Here is a 23,262-nt window from a genome sequence, read left to right on the forward strand (position 1 = left end):
GTTTTTTTTTTTTTTTTTTTTTTTGTGTTTGTTTGTTTTGATTACATATGGACATGTTTAGTTTGAGTTAGTTGGTTAATGATTTGTGTTTTGATAGGCTAGTTTTTGTTTTTGCTGTCGAGGCCAATTTTGATAGTTTAATTATGATCCCTTGTGGCATGTTTGTAATCACGATTTTCCTCCAGCATAAGTGAGGGTTATCAAGAAATTTAGAGTTTTTCATTGAAAAAAAAAAATCCCAAGAAAGTCATATGCACAAGCAGCCAAAAGCAAGGAGTTGTGTCTAGAAAGAGGATGCAAAATCAAATTCCTGCAATCATGTACATTTATTGAAGCACAACCATTAGGAACAGAGAAAATGAAAGAGTTCATCAATAAATGCCTCTTGGAGAACAGATAAGAATATTAGATGCATTAAAGAATTAGAAGATTAGGGCAGTAATATTAGGAAGATAAGAGAACAAATATTCATTAAACATCTATCCTTCAACTATTTACTCTGCATTTTCAGTAGTGAGAAAAAGGTTTGATTTATTTAGATTATGCATATAATTTCTTTTAAATTCAAACTCAAAAATTCATGATTCTATTACCTTATGTAATTTTTGGAAAAATGAAGCACAAATTGTAGTTTTTGTATTTATTTTGGACTATGGAGAAAAGAAAAATGAAACGTTATGTTTTACACAATTTAAAAAAAAAAAAAAACTCCTTATTTTCTACCTAAAACAACAACAATAACAAACAACCTTAAACCTATTATGTTGGATCAGTTATACGAATCAATTTCCACTAATTCACTCAATATAAAGCAGTTTCTTCTACTAGATCTTCTATATTAAAAGTAAGGAAATTCTTTCTCACTATCTCATGTGAAGTTATTTTAGGCTTACCTTGCCCATTTTCATAGTAGAAGGAATAACTAACAAGCTCCTTTTAACAAGTATACTACTAGGCTTTAAAAAAAAAAAAAATTACTTAAATCATCTAAGTTCACTCCCTCCCCCCACTTGTATTATCTTTGACCAATAAGATACCTAGATTATTGCATATACGCTCCCTCATTAATCTATTTTTTAATGTCATATTATTTATCACCTTAACATTCTCATTCCAGTAATTTTTACTTTTTTTCATATTATTTCTTTATTTTCTTCTTTTTTAATACAATTTGTAAAAATTTTAAAAATAAACTAAAATTTTGATAACTTTTAGTAATACTAAAAAATAACAAAAAGTGAAAAAAATAAAAATTACATGACTAATATAAATGGGCCTTCCGACTAAATTACAAGTAGCGAGATTTGTCATATGCAGGGCTTCCAGTGGTGACACATGGCATTGTCTTCCTGCGAATCTCGCAGGACGAAACAACGAGTTCCTCTTCAAAAAATAATCCATGGGCTTATGTGTGACAAATCTGGCTGGACCAAGCAGGGAGATTTGCTCCAGCCCTTCAGAAGCCCTTTCTCCTTCACTTTTGTATGCGAATAGAGAGCAGAGGGCTACCTAGATGCAAAGTGACTAGTGAGGACTACAGGTGACCGTTGCTAAAGGTAGAGGGCAGATTACAGAGGCCGGACATGTGGCAAGTGATTGTTTCTTGCCGAACAGTCCTCGTAAACGTTGAGGAGTACCTATATAAACGAAGGAGATGGGGTCAGTTAAAATGTATAATGTTTGCTCATTTATTTTGAAATTGAAATTCATATTTTTTAATTAAAGAGTTGTTAGTTTAATTGATCAAATTTTTAGTGTGTCTTATAATGTATTACGTAGCTCCTTCAATTTTCTAATTGAAGACTTCGTTTGGAAACGCCCAAATTTAAGGTTAGGGTTTTTCTTGGTTCATTTCATTTGTTATGCGTTATGCGAAATTTAATTTTTAGTATGCTATAATGTAGTTTTATTAAGATAAGTTTTTCTTATCTATATGTTGTAATGTAGTTTTCTTAGTTTCATTCGTATGTTGTACGCTATAAGGTTAGGGTTTTTCTCTGTATTTTTTAAGATAAGTTTTGATATTGTAATTTTGGTAATTCTGTTTGGTGCAAAATTGCAATTTTTGGATGCTATATTTGTTATGTTGCTTAGATATTTTATGGTATTGATTTTTTATTCATTAGTCAACTTTTCCAAAATTACATGCTTTTATATGCTCTCAAAAAATATCTATATATCAATCCAAAGATGATATGGCTTTTACTAATTATTACTTTTATATATTTAAAAAAAAATTGACATTTAAAGGTTTTAATTATTAATAATATCATATAGTATAAATATATAAGTAATAAGTAATTATGACAAATTAATTTAACTTTTAATTTTTAAAATATCTCATAACTCCATATTTTTTTAAAAATCAAATAGTTAAGTAATTCTTTGCCACCGACTGCAAATTTCTTAGGCAAATATTGGTTTAGTGTTGTAGTTTTTATTTTATTTTATTTTATTTTTATTTTTGGTTTGTTCAAGTTTAAAATAATATTGTTGTTTACAATTTCATGGTTAGTGAATTTTGATTTTGAATTCCACATGGTATTGGGTGTAGTGTTCAAACGATATGAATAAATTTAAACAAGAACAACCATTTGTTTTTCAGTAATTTCATGCAATTGAGATTATTTTGCATTAAAATTTTTTCAAATGATAGTTTGCTACATCATGATTTAACAATGATACTTATATTTGTTGAATGCCATTATGCGAAACTTCATACAAATATGATTTAATAAATTATTGCAATACGAGCATTAAATTTGAATTTATATCAATTTGAAGAAAATTAAAAACACAAATAAAACCAAATATTAGGAAAAATCACATATTTTGCTCATGTGGCAGTGACTCATTGGTTCCTTGTAGAGAGAGGAGTTGCACATTCACTCACTAGATGCAAACTCAGCTTATCCGCTTCCCTTCCAATTCAGCAATTCTATTTTGCATCAAATGCCATGCTGCTCTTTCTACGGTAACTCTCTGCTATTGTCAAGACCCACCTCTTCTAGACAAATTAAGCAACTCAATAAAGATTGAAATTGGCTCATTAATCACTCTTTCTTGTTATTTCCTAGCTTAGAAACCCAAAATCTAGTCTGCACTATGAACTAACTCAATTTAGTTCCTTAAGATTGCATGCTGATTGACTTGAATGCCACCTGCATGGTTGATGCAGTGACTTATGAATTGCATTCCGTATAAACTTATAAGAAATCTAGCACATGGATTGTGATATGCAGGATGGGAATATGTCCTATTTGTAGATGACAAGCTGCCGAATTGTTAATAAGAATTTTTCCAAAATAATCAAAGTTTATAAACCATGTGCCGAATGATTAACTAATGCTGCACGCTGAACTTTATTTTAAAGGATTACTGCATAATGAATTGAGACATGATTATAGTTGATTAGCTTAGCATAAATGAACAATGAACCCACCCCCCGTGAAATGAATGATGTCATGTACAATGCCTAGTTTATGGATGAACCTCCGATGTATGGTCAAATTGACTTAGAAGCTGTAGATTTATCTGCGGAAGAGGAGCTTCCTATAGGGGCGGCTCGTTGGGATGAATCCTCTGAGCTAAGCAGGGGGATGCTATTCGAGTTGACGGATCAATTGATAGCGGCAGTGCAAATATATCACGCTCGAACTCACCAGGACTTCCACGTTGCGCGATCTACCCTAGTGTTATGGGTTGCTAAGTATAAGTAGTTTGATTGTGGATGGAGAGTGCATGCAATGTATCGGATGAAACACCGATTATTTGAAATCACCCAATTTGGTGGTCTGCACACATATGTTTGAATGAACTTCTCTCGCAGAACCATAACCAAATCACATCGTCCCTCATTGCTAGGGAGATAGTGAATATGATAAGGGGAAATGCATCGACATCAATCGCCACATTGAAAGAGTTCATAGATCATCACTTCGGCTATTTGATTTCGTATAAGAAGGTTTGGTTCTGCAAATAGAAGGCAATTTCCCAAGTATTCGACAATTAGGAGATATCCTATCAAATGTTGTCGAAGTGGATGGAAGCGATGAGCACATACAATCCTAGGACTATAGTCAAGTGGAGGTGGACTCCTGTTCCACGTAGCGAAAAGACTGAAACGTTTGTACCCGTATTTTGGTCGTTCATAGCATCTATTGAGGGTTTTCATCACTACCCTCCCTTTATTTGTGTGGACAGGACACACTTGTATGGTAAGTACAAGGGCAAACTCCTAATTGCGACGTACCCGGATACAAATAGGAAAATATTTTTGCTTGCATTTGCTATTGTCCAAAAGGAAAGCCTAGACACATGGAATTGGTTTGTGCGTTGTCTTCATTCCATTACCGATAAGGACGACATTTGCCTTATATCAGATCGGCATCTAGGAATTCTTGTTGCAGTGCAATGCAATCCTAATTGGCAACCACCACGTGCCCACCACCGATTCTACCTTCGACACGTGGTCAGCAACTTTAATATGAAAGTACAAAGTGTCAATCTTAAGAGTATGGCTAAGCAAGCAAGAAGGGAGCACCAGGTAGGAAATTTTGACAAGTGGATGGAAAGGATATTCAATGAGGGTGGAGAACCAGCAAAGTCATTTTTCGATCAGATCCCTTCTCATATATAGACTCAATGCTACGATGGTGGAAGAAGGTATGGGAACATGACCACCAACCTTTTGGAATGTTTCAATGCCATCTTGAAAGGCGCTCGTAGCCTCCCAATAACAGCCCTTGTGCAACCAACATTTTATTGCATTGCAAATTAGTTCAATATCTGACAGTAGGTTGCTCATAATGCAATATATTGAGGAAATGCACTCACTCTACATATCCTACTAACGATGGAAAGAAGGAAGCTGAAGGCAACCGGGCATCGAGTCACAACGTTTAACCGGTCTAGGGGTAGTTTTAGCATCACAACTGTGCAATTGGGGCCACATAAAGGAAACAATGTTCAAACTTTGAGCATTCAGGGCAGGCGCGAATGCTCATGTGGGAAGTAGCAAGCTTTACACTTTCCCTGCTCCCACCTTCTTACTGCATGTGTAGATACAGAGCTGAACACTGTCCTGTATGTTGAGTCATGTTGGAGCACTGCTGAGCACTATGCGACATATGTCACTGATTTTCATCTGATTATCCACGAGGCATATTGGCCAGCACCCTCGTTGCCGACTTTGCAGGCAAATACTGCATATGCTTGACATAAAGGTCAGCCTAGGAGCTCACGTATGCACAATGTGATGGATGCAAGGGAAAGTAGAAAGAAGATCATGTGCAGTATATGTCATCAAGAAAGACATAACTACCCAAGGTGTCCGAGAAGAACACAACCTGGGGATGTTGCTGGGCCATTGCATTGACTTATCACTTATAAGGGTTTGTGTACACATCCTATTATTATTATATTTACTGTATTTCATTGGTACCTTTTGTAGGATCGATCTAGGGCCATCTGATGCCATTGTTTTGATGATGTGTGATGAGTACCGGTCCAACAAAGCGTGGGCTGATTCTCACGCCAACCCTTTATAATGCTAAGGGGGCACATAGTTAGTCCAGCACCGGATAGATGCAAACGCCTTCATCGTTAGATGGATACAAGATGTGGGCTTCTATGGGATATAATAGATTGGTCATATCCAGTTGGATTGGCATCTGGTGACTACTTTTGTGAAGTGATGGAGACCAGAGATGCACACATTCCACTAACCGAATGGGGAGGCAACTAGCACCCTTTAGGACATTGCAGTTTTTTTCAGGCTACCGATTGATGGGAGGTTCATCATTGGTCGTACTTCTAGACCAGTAGAGGCGGGGGAAGCTAGTCAGAGAGGAGCACTACGTCGTATGTACAAGCGATTGTTAGGGGTGGTGCCACCTGCTAGCAAGTTGGTTGGTGCCTGCATCCGCATGCGATTTTTTGGCCTTACAAAGCTTAACATCTTATTTTGATGCTAACAAACAAAGTAAAACGTAACATATATTTTAGGGTTTAAGAAAGAGAATGTATAATCATATGAAGCTCAAATGGAACGAATTCAAAGACTAAAGCTTGAAGATAATGAGAGCACAAATATTAAAAAGAACTCGATGAAAAGCTCAAAGTATCTTAAAGCTTGAAGACGAGAAGAAGACCAAAGCATGAAGACTTAAGTGTTTAATAATGACAAATAACTTAGAAGTCTTTATGTAAGTGCTTTAATATTTAAATATCTTTTGAAATATTGTTGAAACTCTTTCAAGGAAATACAAGGATTTAGAGATTTATTTTAAAACCCTGGAAATGTTTTATAAAAGACCAAAACATGAGAGCAAAGTTAAATTTGAAAACCAAAAATCAAAAATCAAAAAACGGACTGGTCAGCCGACTGACTAGAAATACTCTGGGTTTAGTCAGCCGACTGACAGATAAACAACAGCAAAAGTAATTGAAATTAGGAATAGCTTCCCAAGAGGGGAGGTGAATTGGCTTTTAAAAATTTCTTTTTAGTTCTTTCTAAAGTCCTTAACTTCTTTTAATATTTAACCAATTCTTATATTTATTTATCTACTTTGTCAATCAAACAAGAACTAAGTAAACATTTAATCTTCAACCAGAACACTTATTGCCTAACCAAACAAGTAATCAACTTTTCAACCAAACCAATCAATTTACCATGATGATCAAACCAAACAATCATATGAATTCTCAGCTTGTGTGTAGCCCTGTTGTTAATATGAATTTGAACCAAGCCTTGTATATATGAATTTGTTCCTTCAATATAATATTCAATGCATCATCCAATCACTCTTTCCAAATATTCAAAATCCAAATAAACTCTCATTTAGTTTATCTTTGGGGGTTTAACCAAGCAACATACTCCCGTATGGTTTTCGCAAAGAATGGTTCAACCAACGTACTCCCTTTCGGTTTTCGAAACCCAGATCAAAATTAAACCTTAATTTTGTTTGATTTCCAAATATACATAGTTTATATGATTTTCAAATTTAAACCATCCATGCAATTTAAATATGCACTGAAAATAAAGAATAGGGAAAGAGAGAGTGAGACGGAGATTTTTACGAGGTTTGACTTCAACACAGCCTACGTCCTCACCTTTGGAAAAACCACCAAAGGATTCACTAAACCTATTTCGTTGATGGGTGGAATAAACCTTTACAACATTCCTTTGTTAAGGCTAGAGCCCACCTCCACCAAACGATATCCCCTCATCCGATCACTCCTTAACTAGGTTAGAGCCCGCCTCTCTAAGCAATATCCCCTTGTTTAGCCAATGATCCAAACAATCCTTGGAATTGTCAATCTACAAGAAAAATAAAAAGAATAGATGTGTACAAGAAACACTCTCTAGAAAGAGCAAGTTAGTACAAGTTCAGCACTATATACTTCAATGTAAAATATCAATATGAAATAGAATGAAGCTCAAGTGTAGAATTCACCAATATCCTTCTTAGATAAAGATTAGTAGTAGGAATTCAGAGGAGGAAGGATTAGCACTTCAGAATATCTTAGCAAAAGAGTTTTTCAATGAGTGAGCAAGAGAACTTGTAAGAACAAGAGTGCTTTCAGCTTCACAAACAGATTTTTTAATTCTTGGTGTGTTTTGATTTGCAAAACCATGTATTTATAGGCTTTCACACAAGTTTCCTTGTTGCTAAAGTTTCCTTAGATAATTTTCCAAGTTTTTAGAAAGTTTGGAGCCCAAACAATATAATTTTGAATTTAAAATCTTTTAAAAAATATGATCGTTAACAGTGTTCAGATAACTGAACTTTCGGGTTCAATCTTCTGAAGTGGTTCTGCCTCTTTAAAAAATTCAGAAAAAAATCTTCAGATGACTGAACTTAATCTTCAGCCATCAGAAGTTATTCTTCAGACGTCTGAAGTTACACTTCGGTCGTATGAAGTGGTTTTGTGTGCTATTTAGTCAACTGAAGTTCCTCCCGTGAACAATGTTCGGTTGGCTGACAACTGTGACCCTCTTCAGTGTTTTGGCCATAACTTCTTCTGTATAACTCCAAATTAGGTGTTCTTGGTGTCAAAAGAAATATAAGATCAAATCCTAAAACTTTTATGTTGAACACATTTTAAAATAAGGAGTTTTTGATAGAGACAAATTCACCTCAATGCGGATGTATAAAATTGACAGTATTTGGAAAAACTCTTTTTGCTGCTTTTCATTCCAAAAATGATTCTTACCTTTTTAAAATAATTTTTGACCTTATAAAAATATTTTTCAAGTATTTTCAAACGATATTTTAAATATTAAAGCACTTACATGAGACTTCTAAAACATTAACATTTTAAACGCTCAAGTCTTTATGCTCGCTTTGGCTCTTTCTTGATCTTCAAGCTTTAATATTCTTTGAACTTTCTCACTTTGCTTTTCTTTGGCTCTTTTGACTTTAAACATTTCTTGGCTTTCAACGAATCATGCATGACCTCATATTCTTCAAAGTTTAATATATCATCTTTAAATCCATGCTTTGACTCATTTAAGTTTCATTTGATCCTTGTGAGCACTTTGACCTTACTTTCTCATATGTGAGCCCTGAAATAACATTACTCACACAAATATCTTAAATTCTACTTGTTTGTTAGCATCAAAATAAGATACCAAGATTTTAAGCCTTGTAAGGCCAACAATAACTATCCAGCTGACTGACTCAATACACTGAAACCACCCAGCCGACTGATAATACCTAGCCGAATGACCCATTTTTAACTGTGTCACGCTAGCCGACTGAAAATTTTTTATTTTAATTTCTAGAAGACATAAGGGTGTCAGCCGCCTATCCAACCGACTGACCCTATGGAAATGTAACGACCCGAAGAATAATAGTATTTAAATAGTAAAGAGGGAGAGAAATGGAAACAGTAATAGAAGGAGGCAGTCGACTTCATCGATGAATGCAAATTTTGAATATGAAAACCCATAGGATTTTCTCATGAGCTCGTCGACGAACACAGGGGATTCGTCGACAAGGGTACAAGAGGGTCTCGTCGATGAGGGCAAGTTTCATCGATGAGAAGATGCCGAGAGAGGATTTTTGGAAGTATGAAATTCATTAACGAGGGTGCAGGTTCATCGATGAACTTTCTATAGGACTCCTCGATGAGGTGACGTGGCTCGTCGACTAACCCCGCAGTATAAATAGCCCTAAACTGATTTTAATCGCAGTCTCTCTCTCTCTCCTTTCCCCTATGGTTTCTTCCTCTTCCTTCTTCCATTTTGGCTTCGATAGTCGCCGGATCGACGATCTGAGGCCACCACGACGCTCCTGGCGGAGTTCTCTACAAATTTTGCAGAGCGGATCGTTGGTGGAACGAAGTTGGAATTCATCCTAAATCTAGGGTAAAGCCTTTTTTTTGGAATTTGACTTTTCGGCACTTGTATGAAATGTTGTAGACGTAGAAATAGTGACGTTTTGTTATGAGATATATGGTTTTCAGGGTGTTGAGTGGAGAACCCTGCGGGTGTAGGACCCGTCTCAGTAGGGGAATTTTAGCAGAAATCAGGTAAGGGAGATATGCTATGCTAGGTAGTTTTAAAATAATTTCCAGTATGAAATATATATTTTTGCCAGGTTATTATTATTCACAGCCAGACTTTATACAGTTTATTAATTATAAATATTATGTATTAAATTACTATGTGGCTTGAGAATATAAACATAGTACAGAAGCACGTTTTACAGTATTTTCAGGGTATGTTTTGCAGAATATACAACCATTGGATATGTTTTATAGTAATTACAGAATACCATGATTATACAGTTTCTAGTACCATGATTATACAGTTTTCAGTACCATGACTTACAGATTATAGTTCAGTTCAGAAATTCAGTTGACACAGTTACAGTTTATTTCAGTGTCATGGTTAATACAGTTATTTTAGAATCATGGTAAATCAGATAGTTGTATATAGAAATATATTATATAGTATCAGACCCTGTTGGGCCCTACGGCAGAGCACGGTACCGTAGCTACAGTTATTATATTTAGATTGCAACCACCTATTTAGATAATACGTGGTAGTAGATCGATCATGCCCAGATGTGGACAGGCTCCCCATTAGAAATGGATTGAGGAGTGGCCGATCTGACTGAGGGAGTATAGTGGTTTATCCTAGTCGGCTAGCCAGGGTAGATCCCGCCTACAGACCGCACAACCCTGTCATAAGGGGTTAAATCATGACACACAATTATCCATAGAAAATTTTTCAGTTATTATTATGTATATACAGATTTACAGAAATAAGGAATATACTTATGTACATTAGAAGTATTTTGAATAGCAACCTAAAATATAGATATGTTGAGCAACATGGAAATGGTGGGGGTTTCTATTATTTGTACCTTATTTACAGATTTAGTCATACATGATTATATAGAAATATATTTTCATAGTATTGTAACTCATTTGCCACACACTAGCAATAGCATATCTCGTTTTATTGAGTGTTGGCTCACCCCATTACATTAACATTTTTCAGGTGATCCAGGTAGGCGAGTAGACCAAGCTCGCAGATAGAGGGGCCTCAGTATTGCCCTGATAATAGAGTGAGTATTTTGGGAGTATTTTTGTATAGCCCTAGCTAGTTGAGGGCATTTTTGGGAAACAGTCAGATATGTATATTTTGGGAAATATTTTAGCACTATGGCTATTTTTATTTGATTTCTGCTTCTCGCTGCTTAAGTTGATGGTTGTGTTTAATTCAGCTTGGTATCAGAGCATTGTAAATTTTACAGTATAAAAAAAAAACCCAAGTTAAATAGTAGGTCGTTACAGGAAAATACACTACCCAGTCACCTAGTCAGCCGACTGACTCCACGGGATTTGATTTTTTAAAACTCCAACGAAAAAATTTCAAAAATTTGTTCTTCAAATATGAACATTGTAAAAACTTGGTGGACAGTCCAAGTCATTAAGGGAACAAGGAAACTAATCCTAAAATTCCTATAAATACTCCTTTAATCCCAAGAATTCAATTAAGAAGCAATCTTATAGCACACTTGCATCAAATCTTTCAATCTCTCTTAAAGTTTCATATTTCTCATACTCTTGCTGGGGGAAATCATCTGAATTGCTGCTAAAACATCAACTATGGTTCTCATACTAAGTTTTCTCAAACAATAAAGAACCCTTGGTGATCTCTACACTTGAGCTTCAATTCTATTTCTTATTGGTATTTAAATTGTTGAAGTACCTAGAGTTGAAATTGTACTAATCTACTCTATTTTGAGAGTGTTATTGTACGCAGTATTTACTTCATATCTTTTGTAGTTCTTGTATGATTCAAGGTGTTCGGATCGTTGGCTAGGCGAGGGGATATCGCTTAGAGAGATGATGCTCTAGCCTAATTGAAGAAGTGACCGAACGAAGGTATATTGTTTGGAGAGGTGGGCTCTAACCTACTGAAGGAGTTTGTAAATGGTGTTGTTTTGCCTGAAAAAGGAACTGGTTTTAGTGAATCCTTTGGTAGTTTTCCAAAGGCGAGAACATAGGCTGGGTATAAGCCGAACCTCATAAAAACTGTGGTCTTGCTCTCTTTTTCTATTACTCTTTATTTTCAGCACATATATATTGCGTGGATGATTTAATTTGTAACCATATATACTATGTATATTTGGAAATCAAGTAAAATTAAAGTCTAATTTTGATTTGGCTTGCGAAAACCAAAAGGGAGTACATTGGTTAAACCATACTTTGTGGAAACCATAAAAGAGTACGTTAATTGGTTAACACCCAAAGATAAATTAACTAAGAGTTTATTCGAATTCTAAATTTTGGGAAGAGTGTAAATGTTTTGTTGAAAATCACTTTGAGAAAGCTAATTCATTATCAAAAGGATTGCATTAACTATAGAGCTGCAAACAAACAAAAGCTGAAATCTTGTACCTTATATCTTGGTTTGGATATTTTGTTTGATTGGATAATTGGTTTGGTTGATTGATTGGTTTCTTGATTGTTTAAGAAATAGTGTTGTGGATTGTATAAAAAGAACTAAGTTCTTGTGTGATTGATAAATTAAAAAAACAAGTCAAGAATTAGTTAAAGAAATAAAAGAGGTTCAAAAGTCTTAAAATGAATTAAGAGAAATTTTTTAAATCCAATTCACCCCCATTTTTGGGACTACTTCTTAGTTTTCACGTTTCTTAAGGGGGAGATGTTTCGTCAACTCTCGACAAATGCAGATGCGCATACTATAGTGTGCCATGCATGAGCCTTCCTATTGCATTTGATACGTGGGACATTGTTTTGCGACCTTTCATGGAGTTTTGTGCATCTAATGTTCCTTCTACTCCTTGCGGACCTAACAATGATTTGCTTGTACAGTTGGAGGTCTACGACATTAACGTGGCTTTATAGGGAGATGTGTCACGCTGCTGACTAGTTGTGGCAAGATATCTCTGACCCACTCTGCTTACTATAGGTTTGGGCTTAGGAGAGATTCATATCCTTAGCTCCTACACGTCATGGTGTCATACGTATTAAGAGGGACGAGCACAGTCATCTGATTGACCCAGTCCCACTTGTATTCTGGTTAATAACTTCATGTAAAATGCATTTGTGATATGAGTACTAAGAACACTAATTCGTAATACATACAAGTTGTTACACCTATTAAACTTACATTTTATTTTGTACAAATGGAGGGGTGAGTTGAGGGTGCCGTATGTTGCGCAACACACGTTGCCCTGGTACAGGTTCGAGTTGGACATGCACCAGGAGCATGAGGTATAGTCCAATTCAAGTGTAGCACATCATAATTGTTTTCTATCAGATATAAATAGTTCTCTTACATTTTACTTATGTTTAAGTGCAATTCATATGGACGCCCTACATGGTTGATATTCTAGTCGACCTACCTATTGAATATGCAGTCGGGAGGGGCCTGTGGGTAGCCCGAGTGCCACTCATATACTTTCATATTATCGAGTGGTATCTTCCTAACCGAGTTGTGCATCAATTTGGCTATCAACAAGGTATTCTTGATCGATTTTTGACATCGAGGGTAGAAGTACATGGGGAGGACCTACACAACATTGATGGACGTAGTTGAGGGGCCATAGGCTGGGCGAGAGAGCATGATATGTATGTGATTGCATGGTGTCATTTGCGAGAGTACATTATACAGGGAGTGGCGGAGGAGGGTCTGATGCGTCCGAATGACTCATACTATACGTGGTGTAGGTCCCAACACGCGATGCTTCGTGGATAGGACCGCTGCTGTCTATATGAGCCTTGTAAGAATAATTTAATGCACACCTACTTTTTTTACTGTCTATGTTATGACGTCAATGTGATAACAAGTTTCTTTTGTATACTGCAGACGGACGTAATACACGAGGTTGATCTACTCTCTTCAGATCCCACTGTTTAGAGTTTAGCGAGAGCTGGATTGGACCTTGTCTATGAGGATGACCGAAAGATCCATATACCTCGACAGGCCCCACTTCCATGAGGAGGTCGACCAGCTCCAGCACGAGGAGGTCAAGCAGCTTCTTCCAGACGTCCATTGAGTTTGACCTTCTCGCGGCCCATTGTACAGGCGGAGTAAGTATTCGGCCCATCTACACCGTATACACTTTCGGCAAGGGCCGATATTCCGGGTTCGTCTAGTAAACAGGTAGACACCTCACCTGACTCTGCTGCCACCCGATCCATGTCATACCTATTAGATGACCTTCACAATGTGGAGGAGGTGGATGCACCCGCTATGCCACCTCGGTCTCGTCCAGAACCTTCATATGTGTTAGCTCCCCATTCGCTTCGCATGGATGTAGATGATGCAGTACCTATTAGCGGAGATGCTGGACATATAACATGTTGACATGACAGGACACCAAACGTAGATAAGTAGCCAGGAGAGGGAAGACGCAGACGGTAGCCACCCCAAAGCTAGAGATGACCTCCATGCAGCACGGAGTAGTAGGATCTATTATTTTTATTTCATTTGTACAACATCTATTTTTTTTTTTTCATTTGTATAGCATCATTGCATTATTTATGTTTAATTAGGAATATTTATTCATTTTCCACAGCATGAATATGTGAATTAAAGTTGTGTATGATAGGTGTGAATGAATGTTGTGACCATTCCCACCTTCTCGATTAAAATTATTTTATTTTAATAGTTGCATGGATTCGAATAGGTGCTCTTATGTATTGTTTCGCATGGACTTATACATAACTTTTGAATGAAATTTGTGAACATAATGGTGTCGATTACAGAGGATAAATGTTTTCTTTGAACATGTGCATGGATGGATATGATCATTTTTAAAAGGAGACTCTACCGAAAGTTTTATAGTAACTTGGTACGTTGAATGTGTATGAACGTTATGAATGAAATTTGTGAATATACTGGTATCGATTGTCTAGGAAAAATATTTTCTTTGAATAGGAGCATGGATGGGATATGGTCATATTTAGAAGGAGACTTTGTCAAAATTTTTACAGTAATTTGATACATTGAATGTGTATGAGAGTTATGAATGAAATTTGTGAACATATTGGTATTGATTGTCTAGGAAATTTTTTTTCTTTGAATAGGTGCACAGATGAGATATGGTCATTTTCTAAAAGGAGACTCTGCCGAAATTTTTACAATAATGATTCGTTATATAATTGGATGCCCACACCACGCTAAATGATATTATTCATAGTATAGAATATTGGTTCAACAACAAATAAAAACTATAATTTAAGTTTTTTAACAACCAATGATAAGTTTATAATTTAATTTTTGTACATTAATGATAAATTAATTATATTTTAAGCATTAGTTAATTAGAACATGAGCTTGTAAGTTGCAAAGTGGATATGTATATCAAATTTTGAGCTCCAATACTTACTTGATATTATTCATATTATAGGATATTGGATCAACAACAAATAAACAACTCAAAGTGCAAGACTGAATATGGGCAATGGGAGTCACTAGTCAACAATATAACAGTCATACGTTATAAATATACACTAATAACAAGATTATTTTTAATTAAAACTATTCAATAACCATTATTTTTGTAGCTACAACAACCCGAATCTACTTACATATGATAGAGAATGAACAAGATCCTGCAGGTCATCTGTAGAAAAACCAATCTCGTCTAATAACACATGGAAATGTGTGGGCCTTGTGGTCCTCGGCAAATTAAAGAAAGCAGTAAAATAATTACAATTGGCATATATGGTTGAAAGGCAGAAATAAATCTAATTATCCCACCTCATTAACACGTGAAAAAGTAATTGGGATTCTAGATTGTTAAATAGCCAATTTCAGAATTTGTTTATATCTCCCAACCAACAAGACCCCAGAAGACGAAAGAAAAAAGAAATAGCGGTGTTTTAACTAGGCACTAGTTCACATTAGAAAACATGGTATCTATAGCTACAACATTCCTTTGGACTATAATAGAGTCCTCCCTAGTACTTCTCATGTGGAGACAACCTAGTTGATCTCACAGATAAAACATGGAAGGGCTTAAGATGCATTGATTTTAGTATTAATTAGAACCAATCCAACGAGTAGGTCAATATGAGAGGGGAAGATAAGTGAAAATTGACGAGATAGACAACAAAAAATACACCGACAATTTAGTTCCAGCTTATGATCAATCATGTACATTAATTCAGCACAAACAAAAAAAAATGAAAATTCGACTATCAAAAACTAGGTTCTTAATTAATACCAAAAATTCATGTGTTACAATCATTCCAGCATGTGCACATAGGTAGAAAACATTGTTTCAGGGATGGCAAACTTTGTTGTCTATGACAGTTCCTGTAAAGTGAAAAACCAAAACAAAAAAGAAACAAAATAAGGGACATGTATGCGCAATGTTGTAACTAGTTTTTCAGCTTAAGCTTATAGAGTAGCTTACCAAGAGGAACATTGTGTGGACACCCACCAGCTTCGAAGAACTTGGTGTGATGATTCTTATGAGCAACAATTACCACAAATTTGGGACACCACTTCTCATCAAGGTACTTACATACACATAAGAAACATTGTTAAAAAAATTTTAAAAAATTTATGATCATAGATCTATTTCAAATTAATCCAAGGAAATAGTTGGGGTAACAAGTGTAAAGAAAGGACTTGGATAAGCACAAACACCTCTATAATTTGATCTAGCTCAATGTTTAAAACCTGGTTGAACTGGGATTCGCTAACCCCATCCCTAAATCAGACAGTTAATTAACTAATGAGTGAAGATTAATCTAAGATAAATGAAGAAAATAATTGATAACCAAATCATCCTTTTAATACTTGATAACATAAATACTTTGGATCCAAAGGATATGGATATCGATGTTATCAAGTATTAAAGACTATATTTTTGTTTCTATTTAGGCGAATGATTCAAGCAACAAAAGGAATTTTTTTTTGGGGTTTCAACATGCTAGTAAGGCCAAAAGATTATCTTTATACGATGCTGCAACTTCTCTAATATCTGCAAGATAGTTAATGAACCGTACAAGCCAAAGAGAAAAAAAAAATCTTATACACACATGGCGTACAAATCTAGAAGCTTCAAATGAGAGATGCAATTTCAGGACTTCCAGAAGGTATAATTTGAAGGTAGGTTGGAGCTTTTAGCTTTTTTAAACAATTAGGAGAAGAGAAGCATATATATATATATATATATATATATATATATATATATATATATATATATATATGTGTGTGTGTGCTAAAACATACCAATAAAACAAGATCAAAGATCAATGTAATTACCTGAACAAGACGAATCAAGCACCCAGAAAATGCTTTGATCAAAGTAACTGCTGATGATCTCCACTAGTACACTTTAGCCAGTAATTAATTATATCTTCAGAAGAAAGAAGAAGAAGAAGAAGAAGAAGAAGAAGAAGAAGAAGAAGAAGAAGGGAAATGATAGTTAGGAAAGAAAAAATTGAGGTTGCAAGGATGGTATGGCCACACGTCTTTCTAAATTCTTCGCACGCGGGCTGAGATAGTGAAACTAGAGCCTTTTCCTGTAATAAGCATATAATGACTACTACGTGGCTCATTCCTATTGAATGTTGGTCATTGTACTTGAATAAGGATCAACCAAAGCAAAATATATTAAAGAAAAAGAATCCAGCCATCTATTGCCTCCTACTATTACAGGCTCACATTTTAGAAATTTCATTAGGACATTATTTGACAAATAAATAATGCTTGCAAGAAATTCATAGTGGTGATGCCAAATAAGTACCACATATTCTGTATGCACAAATTGTATGATCTACTACAATCAAGAAAAATAAATAAGTGACTTGGAATTCCTTATGTAGAAGTGTTGAATTTAATAAGTGTTGATAATAAGTTTTGGATTGGAGAAGCCGTGAAAATTATATTACTCAGAGTTGTCTCATCCCATTAATTTAAATATTTCAGGTGATCAGTCAGACGAGCAGATCAGGCTTGGAGATAGAGGGAACATTTGTACTGCCCTGTCTACAAGGTAAGTGTTTCAAGAAGATGTATTTTTGAGTAGATTCTAGGAGGTTTAGGGGATGTTTTTGGAGTGATTTGTATATATATTTTGGGAATAATACTTAAATTCTAGTATTGCAATTATGGTTTACGTTTTTCATTGCATAGGCATGTTATAGTAGTTTTATTAGGGGTAACAGAGTAATATAATTTCATAATAAAATGGCAGGAATTTTTGAGTCGTTACATATATATATATATATATATATATATATATATATATATATATGTTCACATTTTGTATACTAGCTAGCTAATTTCTTGTGATATTATTATTTTGTTGGGTTTCAAGCTCTCAGAATACTACGATGATGCTAGACACTTTAGTCGGGTCGAATGCAAGCAATTTTTTACTTTTCCTGTATTTCTTGTTAACTAAACAAAATTTATTTATATATTTTAATTTGAATTTGTACTTGTATGTATTTTAATTTTGAACAATTTGTATTTTAAATTTTAATAATTTATGAATGTTTTAGTAATTCTAGTTCAATTTTATGTATTTTAAAACATAATTAATAATTTTTACAGGAATTTTAAAAAAATTTAAATGTTTTCAAAGCATTAGTGACGGTTTGCAAAATCGTTAATAATAATGGGAAGATGAAGTATTAGTGACGGTTTGTAAACCATCACTAAATGACCAAAATCGTCACTATAGAATCAATCTTATGGGGACCAAATAATAGTGACGGTTCTATAATCGTTACTAATAGTCAATTATTAGTAGCGTTTTTAATAATTGTCACTAAAAAGCATACTATTAGTGACAGTTTCTTGACCGTCACTACTACAGTCATATTAGTGATGGTTATTAAGTCTGTCACTAATACATGCACTTTAATGACGAAGTTGAGCTGACCATTTGTGCAATTTTATAGTGACGGTCATAAGCTACCAGTGATGGTTCTTTTCCATCACTAATGCTTCATTTTTAGTGATGATTTGAATATTTCGTCACTAATAAGTATTAGTAACCGCAGATATGCTAACAAAGTTAGAACCGTCACTAATATTGAGAAAACCGTCACTAATACTATTAGTGACGATTTTTTGAGTATTGGTGACAGTTTAAAACTGTCACTAATACCCTTATTTTTTGTAGTGAAACTTGAATTTCATTTTATGAAATATTAAGTATTATATGGAAACATAAATATTGAGTTGTCATTCCGTACATACGCTTCTACTATTTTTACTTAGGCATAGAAGTGACTTTTTAAGAATATATCCTAGGTCATCTGAGTCCTTTTTGTTATCTTTTCAAGATGATGAAGTCATGATCAACTTAAAAAATATCAATCCAAATTTTAACAGCAACAATTATAATTTTGTGCTAAGTGCTCAAACATTAATGAACACTTAATGCATTTCCATGGAAACAAACTCAACATCAAACATCATAGAATCTTTTTTTAGAGTAAGGACCTAAAGGATTCATAGGGGAAATAACAGTGTCATTTGCCTTTTATATCCCCTTTCTTCCTATAGTGACTTACCATTATCAAAAACTTCTTTCGGCTTGTTTCTAGTCTAGAGCTCCAATTCCTAACTTAAACCTTCTAAAGATAGATCTATATCTCTAGAAAGCCAAAATAAATTTTAAAAATAATAATAATAACAATTGAAAAAGAAAAAGAAAATTGAGATCAAGAAAATCAAGAAACCAATATTTAGTGCACTATATAGCTCATATGTGCTAAAGTGCACCAGGGAAAATGAAAAGCATATTTTGTTGTGTTTTTTTGGGGTGTAACAAGCCTTTTTTTTTTTTACTATAGTGTGTTTTGTTAAAGTGAAGCTCCCATTAGGCCTAAACTTCACAACATGAGCAAACCCACATCTCATCCCATACACCTTCCTATCTCTCACATAATTCAAACAAGTTTTTAATATAGAAGTTCCAAACTTTAATTATATGCACACATGCTAATATGTCTCCTAGGGACATTTTTTTTTTTTATTTTTACAATGAAAAATTAGTGATAGAAATTATTTGAAGAATATTATGATGATGATTTTGAAGTAAAGTTAGAACCATGATATAATTAACTAATTAACACTACATGTGCTCATATGTCTCCTACGAAACTTTTTCTTACAGTGAATAATTAATGATAGACATTATTCCAAGACGGTTATGATGATGATTTTGAAATAAAATGACAAATCATGATATAACTTACTAATTAACACCTCATTTAATTTATTAGTCATAATAGGCTACATATTTAGCAACTGCTTATTGCCACAGATTTCACTGTATTACACATGCATCACGTTGCCATAAACTCTTACTACAATATGTAGCTAGCTTAAACCACAAGTAACTTCAAATTAATTTGTAGCTCGCTTGATCTACAGGTAGCTTTGAAGTTACAGATCTGAATAGGAACCACCTCTTTTGGTCCCCTTTTTCTTGAGGGTCAAACCATAAGGCTTCTGGTCTACACAACAAAGGTTGTCGCCGGTGTCCACACCTAATATTTCACAATATCTTTTGTAGCACCCAATACGGAATTGTTCATGATTTTTTGGGTCACGACCATCACATTCATTGTCACCGTTGATGATGTTGGTGCAAAGCCCAAAACCTCTTTTCCGACCAGAGCAATGTCTGCAACTGATGGTGTGTAGTTACTAGTCATGACGTCATGGCATGAGGGCTTTGGTGGTTGTGGAGTCATCCAAAACCAGTAAGCTACCGCAAAAGATATGTATGAATCAGTCTCCGCCAAGTATGGGTTATATAGTAGATCAAAATCTAAGTCATGCGATGCCGGACCATAGTTGAGGTTGCTGCAAAAATTATGTTTTTGTATCACTTTGTTACAACACATTGTAAAGAATGTCGTGCGTGAATAAATTTGAATTATGTGAATAAAGTGTATTTGTTTTATAATACTATATTTAATTTCCTATGTTCTAGTAATTAAATTACATAAGTGAGCTCATAAATGAGGTACTTCTTTAAACACTAACAAATAAAAAATAATATTCTAAGTTCAGATGACTACTTACTAGGTAAGTTTAATGGGACCTCGGCCATAATACTTCTTGCCAGGTGCACATGGGTATTGGTTACTTGGAATACAATAATCAGGGAGTTGGTCAGTAGAGTTGGAGCCTCCTTCATGAATCCAACAATAACCTTTTGAATATTCATAATCCGGTGCAGTGTCCGATCCTCCTGAATTTATCCATTAATTGATAACATCAATTAATTCATGAGTACATAATATATTTTTTTTTTATGTTTAAATTTTTATACAAATGTGCATGAAATTTGAAAATTATCTTTTATTGTTTCTCAATTTTTTTGTTAATATTAAAAATTAAGATTAGAAGATGATGTTTTTATAATTATTAAAAAATTAAAAATAGGACCCTGAAGTATAGGTTTAATTTCATTTGAGTGATTAAAAACATATAATTTATGACTTCTTTGACAAATAATTGACTTGCTGCAAGTAAATCGATGAGTGTATATCTCATGAACTATATACTATATTAATTAAGAAGGAAGGATATGGTTTTCAATCCCCCCTCCTCTAAAAGATATCCTATTCACAAATTTAATAAATTAATATTTCGTAACTCCCCACCAACTTGAACCAATAGAGGAGCTTGGGGACAGGCGTGTTGTTAATTAATTTGGAGACTTTGGATATTAATTAATAAATCAAGATCAATCTCTCAAATAAAAATATTCAATAATAAGTTTGTAAAAAAAATATTTGAGAATAAATTTTAAAAAATATTTGAGAACAAGCAAACAAATAGTTTGATCACCAAACCTCAATACCCAAGTTGTTTGCGCAATATTCGCAGAAATGCCTTTTGAGAATCAACGTAACCCAGGCTTAGATTTGATGTAAATGCTTTGAAATCGCAGGCAAGGGCTTAGCAATGTGTTCAATGCTTCCCCGAGATGCGTATACGTTCAAGGCTCCCAATAATATACAAAAAGTGAAGCATTAGGGTTCTTAGGTTAGTTTTATAAGTGTTGTCTGCCCTAGATTTAATCTTGGCCATTGGATCAAGTTAAAAACAAAAGCTTTCGTCCACGTCCGCACTAAAATGGGTTTCAGCGTCCCGATCCTCGTCAACGAGGCCATGAGTTCGTCGACGAGAGCATTGTCTAAACTTTTTGAGCTCTCAGTATTTGTTCGTTGACGAGACAACACTGTTCATCACCGAGTGACCTTCATAAATTTGTCGATGATGCCATTGGGTTCGTTGATGAGGCCTCAAAAATTTGCCTCGAAAATTTTCTTTCAACTTAGAATCATAGAAATGTTTTTTTTCATGAATTGCATTAGTCCTAAAGTCTGTTTAGGATATATTCGAGCTTCTAATTATATCATATAAAATATGCAAATACAATCAATTCTAAATATTCATTCTTGTGATGATCTTGAACTTGACGCTTGCATCTTCATTCTTCTATTCTTTTAGTTTCATAGATTGTGTTAAGTTGTATATAATTTGAGTTTTTTTCATATTATATTTTTAATTATGATAGAAAAATATATTTCATCATTATTAAAGCTCATATATTTGAAAGTATATCAATTATGAATATTTATACTTTAATTCAATTAATATTTTAATAATATTTATGAAAAAAATTAATTATAATTTGATTTGACTATTTCCTAACTTTTGAAAACTTTAGAAGAAGAGATGCTCCTCGCAAAGGAGGTCATAGTGACCAGGTCCGGGTAACTCTTTACCAACGAAATTTTATGTCAGTCAGCCCATTAATTTACGTCGTTTTAGATACGAAATGGCAGAAATGCAAACTGATCAATTATATAACCTGTGGTTTGCTGCGAGGTTTGGGCCAGAAACGCCGCAACCTCCCGTTTCCTAGTCTCTTCGTCACCGGCGTTTGCAAATTCTTCAAACAAGCTGGCGGCTTGGATAAAAGCATCGTAGGTGTAGAACGCCCCTAGGCACGGTGACGTAGCACGGTGCGGCAAAAGTTCGTTGTAGACTTCTTCGCTAATGATGGATTTAAGGGCCTGGCTGCCGGAGGATAGAGCGCGGGGCGGCGGCGGAACGTAGGGAGGTGGCGGAGGGATTTGGCAGGCGCATTGGCTCTGGCAGCCCTCACAGCAGTAGGTGGAGGTTGTGCCACAGTAACCCCCTTGGCTGCAGCACAGCCCGTTGGCGCAGAGGGTTCCGTTCACCGCCTCTCCGCATTGCTGAGCGGAGGCTCCGGCGATGCAGAGGAGAGAAAGGTACGCTAGGATGGTGTAGAAATTCATGATTGGTTTTTGGTTTGGTGAGGGGAAGGGTCTGGGGTCGTATTTATAGGCTCTTGAGAAAGAACACTCCCTTTTTTATTTCTTTTTTTATTTTGTCTTGTTTTGTCTTGTCTTGTCTTGTCTTTTTTTATATGTAACTTATGAGTTAGATATGGAAGTTTAAGGAGAGAATTTTTCTTCCCTATCACGACAGCATAATTTTCTTTGCCATTAAAAGTGTTGACATTAAGTTAGTAATTATGTTAATTTCTTTCCTCATATTTAGGTTAGATTATATCATCTTGCTTCATCTTTCCATTGGTCCCTTGTGGCTTTGTCAAGCTGGATTTACATTTTTCACCCTTTTGTTAGGAGAAATGACCAAGGTTCATTACTTCATTGCCCCCATTCCCCTTTCTTTTTCAATTTCTTACATAGTCAGGGCTTATGTTGTTCTATAAAGTTCCCTTATGTTGA

At 34.8% G+C, this 23,262-nt stretch overlaps 1 pseudogene; it reads right to left on the bottom strand.

Moving 5' to 3' along the window:
* Positions 1-19,909: 19,909 nt before the first annotated feature.
* On the bottom strand, positions 19,910-22,806 carry LOC131147209 (basic endochitinase-like; annotated as a pseudogene).
* Positions 22,807-23,262: the final 456 nt, after the last annotated feature.

The sequence above is a fragment of the Malania oleifera genome, unplaced genomic scaffold (genome assembly GCF_029873635.1).
Source record: "Malania oleifera isolate guangnan ecotype guangnan unplaced genomic scaffold, ASM2987363v1 ctg559, whole genome shotgun sequence".
Taxonomy (NCBI): Eukaryota; Viridiplantae; Streptophyta; class Magnoliopsida; order Santalales; family Ximeniaceae; genus Malania; species Malania oleifera.